The sequence below is a fragment of the Rana temporaria genome, chromosome 3, assembly GCF_905171775.1.
Source record: "Rana temporaria chromosome 3, aRanTem1.1, whole genome shotgun sequence".
In the NCBI taxonomy this organism is placed as follows: Eukaryota; Metazoa; Chordata; class Amphibia; order Anura; family Ranidae; genus Rana; species Rana temporaria.
This window is the reverse complement of record NC_053491.1, coordinates 466,443,409-466,447,600: the sequence shown is the minus strand read 5'-3', so window position 1 is coordinate 466,447,600 and position 4,192 is coordinate 466,443,409. Positions and strand designations below refer to the sequence as shown.

Here is a 4,192-nt window from a genome sequence, read left to right as displayed (position 1 = left end):
TCAAAACAAAGATACGACGCGGGAATTTTGAAATTACGCCGCGTATCAATAGATACGCCGGCGTCATTTCTTTGTGGATCTAGTCCTATAACTAAGACATAGCAGAATAAATTTTGGCCTAAATCTATGAAGAAACTCTTTTTTTTTTATTGTTATTATTTTTTTGGGCAGAGAGTAAAAAATATTGTTGTTTTTTTTTTTTTTATATATATTTTTGGTCTTTTTTCATAATATAAATATAAATATATATATATATATATATATAAAAAAGCAGTGGTAATCAAATACTGCCAAAAGAAAGCTCTATTTGTGTGCAAAAGATTTGGGTACAGTGTTGCATGACTGTGCAATTACAAATGAAAGTAGCGCAGTGCAGAATAGCAAAAAATGGCCTGGTCATGAAGGGGGTAAAACATTTCCGGAGGTCAAGTGGTTAATGTTGGCCCTAAATCTGTGCAACTTGTATAATCTCATAGTTAATAGTGTCATATAGATGTGCCGCATATGTGTTCCTCCAACACCCATCAGACTGTCTCTGGCCTCCAACTCCAAATACTGGGTCTGGATTGGGTCCAGCATTCCGAGGAAGGGGGGAGGGGGGCAATGGTTGGAAATTTCCAGCATGGATTCTTTTGTTCTCTTTTAGGGTAGGCTTTTTCTGATGAAGACAAAAGAGCTAGGCACTGCTGAGATTCGAACTCAGGATCTCCTGTTTACTAGACAGGCGCTTTAACCAACTAAGCCACAGCACCACATGTGTATTGAAGGCGGCCTGCGCTCTAATCATGTACATACTGCTGATGTTTACACTCTACCAGTGATGTCTGTACAGTCACTGTATATTTGTCACTCTGTTGGATTTCAGCTCCACCCAACACTTCAGCATCTGATAGAAGACAGCTTAACCACTTCAATCCCTGAGTCATTTTTTGCATCTCTTAAAAAGCACATTTTAGGCCTGAGGATTAGCTAAACCTCCCAACGTTGTGTAGAGAAAAAAGATACCAAACGCGCCAAGCCTTAAAGTGATTGTTATTTTTAATAAAAAAAAAAGAAAAAACACAAGACTTTACAAACATGTTATACTCACCTCCTCTGTTGCACAGAGCAGCCCAGATCCTCCAGCTGCTGATTTTTAATATAAGGACACCTACCTGTCCAGGGAGCCCACGATGTTGGGCCCCCCAGTAAAAATTCAGATTGGCTGTTGGGTGATGCCGCTGCCATTCGTCGTAAGGGAAAAGGCGCTTTCTAATTGGCCCATTGGCGGAGGAAGAAGGAGGGGGGCAAACTTCCAAGGGATGGCATCGTGGCGCAGTCTCCGGGAAGGCAGGAAATGGTACCTGTCAAAAACAAGTACCTGTCCCCCCCCCCTGAAAGGTGCCAAATGTGACATCGGAGGGGGGAGGAAGAAGCAGACAAGCGTAAGTTCCACTTTTTGGGTGGAACTTTGCTTTAAAGCCTTTCTCTGGGAATACTAAGGCCCAGATTCTCAAAGGAGATTACGCCGTTGTATCTATGCGCCTGATTCTTAGAATCAGTTACGCATAGATTTCTATTAGATCTGACCGGCGTAAGTCTCTTACGCCGTCGGATCTTAACTGCATATTTACGCTGGCCGCTAGGGGCGTGTACGCTGATTTACGCCTAGAAATATGTAAATCAGCTAGATACGCGAATTCACGAACGTACGCCCGGCCGACGCAGTACAGATACGCCGTTTACGTTAGGCTTTTCCCGGCGTAAAGTTACCCCTGCTATATGAGGCGTACATGCGGCGTACCAATGTTAAGTATGGACGTCGTTCCCGCGTCGAATTTTGAATATTTTACGCTGTTTGCGTAAGTCGTCCGTGAATGGGGCTGGACGTCATTCACGTTCACATCGAAACCAATACGTCCTTGCGGCGTACTTTATAGCAATGCACACTGGGATAGTCCACGGACAGCGCATGCGCCATTCGTGAAAAACGTCAATCACGTCGGGTCACAAGTTATTTACATAAAACACGCCCCCCTGTTCCAAATTTGAATTAGGCGGGCTTACGCCGGCCTATTTACGCTACGCCACCGCAACTTACGAGCAAGTGCTTTGAGAATACAGTACTTGCCCGTCTAAGTTGCGGAGGCGTGGCGTAAATAGAATACGCTACGCCAGAACAAAGATACGCCGATCTACAAGAATCTGGCGTTATGATTTTAAATAGTTTGTTTGGACCAAGTTGTCAAAACTATTTCCTTTACTAATTCAGAGCTTTTTTTCTCAGTAAATAGGTGCAGGAACTCAACCATGACCCGTTCAGATTTCAGAAACAGTAGAAGGGTCTTAAAGGGGCATTAAATACCAGAATTGCATTACATACAGAGTGCAGAGTTCAGGGGGTTACAAAGCTGTCACTTGTAAACACAGAAACCAGACTTCAGCCAAAGGGTGTGAGCCAAAGGTGGTGGAACTGAGTTCCCCCAAGTTCCCCCTGAAAAAAAGCCCTGTACTAATTAATACAGCAGCTGTCAGAGCGCTGCATGAACTGAATGAAGCACCTGCTACAAGGAGACAAGGTGGCAACATAGGGACAATGTGCTGGCAAGGTACTCCTGCCCGTACCATGTGATCGCTGTGGCCAATCACAGCAGATGACATGACAATTGTACACAATAAAATGCTTTGTTAAGATGCTTTTCATTGTGCACTATTGTGATGAGCTCTGTGATTGGTCACAGTCATCACATGGTACAGACAGGGCCAATCACAGCCCATCTGTTCCATGTGATTAGTTTTGACCAATCAGTAAAAATGATTGCTTATAACTGTAAAATGCACAGTTATAAGCAATCATAGTGTGTAAAAAAAAAAAAGAGGAAAACAAATTCTGATAACTTCCCAAGAGTAGTACTCTGGTAACAACGGTATAGCTCTTGTCACTGTAAGAAAAAAGTAAGAAAAAAGTAAGAAAAAAATATTAAAATAAATGTAAAAAAATTATACTTTTTTTTTTTTTTTTTTTTATACATACTGTCACCATACTGTCGTATGCTGTACTACACTGGTGACAGTATGTAGAAAAATGTGCAAAAAAAATAATACAATTATTTCTTCATTTTCCAAAAAATTGTGACAAAAATTTTAAATGCATTTTTTGCTGTGAAAATGACAATGGTCCCAAAAATGTGTCAAAATTGTGCGAAGTGTCCGCCATAATGTCGCAGTCACGAAAAAAATCGCTGCCATTAGTAGTAAAAAAAAAAATAATAATTAATAAAAATGCAATAAAACTATCCCCTATTTTAAAACTAGGTGAACCTCCTGCGCTGTGTTGGATAGATGGGAAGGGGAGGGAGGTGATGGGGGGCCAGTGGGTGAAAGTGGACACTGCAGCAAACAAAGAAATTCTGTCCAATACAGACAGTGAAAGTGTTTGAAAAGGGTGTATATATGTCTGCGCTGTGAATTACACTAGTGTTGGGGGGGAGGGGAAAGGGTGGGGTATTGTGGACCTGGGAGGTGAAAAACTATACAGACAAAAAATAGAAGGGACCTACGTCGCAGTCTCTAGGTGCAGTCCTAACTGGACTGTGTTAAAAGTCTATAGTGGAAATTCTTCAGTGAAAAGCCAAATATATACATAAAAAAGAAAATGTAAAATAATAGGAAAAGTCCCGGATGAATCCAAGTAGATACAAAACATTTCCAAGTGGAGTAAATGGAATGGGTGGATGATTGAAAGTGAAAATAAAATCCAAATGTAAGTGGGTGGAAATGTGCAGTCTGAACAGATCCACAAAAGCATGCAGCCCACACCACAAGTGATCTGGTCAGCTTACCTCCCAGCTGTCACTTAAAACCAAAGACAGTTACCAATGTTCCAGATTCCTGTTGGGTAGGTATCACTCTGTATAATCTCGGTGATTGGTCATACATAAGGGAGAGAAAATATAAGGTGTAACCTGGTCCTCCTGTCACATATAATAAAAAAGGTTGTAGCCAAGGTGGGTAAGTATACACTTACACTACTTACACAACGTGTAAGAAAAGGAAGCCTATCTCCACGAGCGCCGAGCTCGTCTCTCTAACTTCTCTCCGTCTCAGCCTCTTAGTCCCTCAGTGTCCTCCAAGCCGATTACTCGTGGTGAAATGGAAGAAACCGGGGTAGGGAGAAGTGAGAGAGGGGGGGGCACATCGCGTAAATGGTACA

The 4,192-nt window shown here is 42.0% G+C and overlaps 1 non-coding gene across 1 annotated transcript; it reads right to left on the bottom strand.

The window, feature by feature from the left end:
• Positions 1 to 678: 678 nt before the first annotated feature.
• TRNAT-AGU lies at positions 679 to 752 on the bottom strand. Its single transcript has one exon. It is a non-coding gene; the product is annotated as a tRNA-Thr (tRNA).
• Between the last annotated feature and the right edge of the window lie 3,440 nt (positions 753 to 4,192).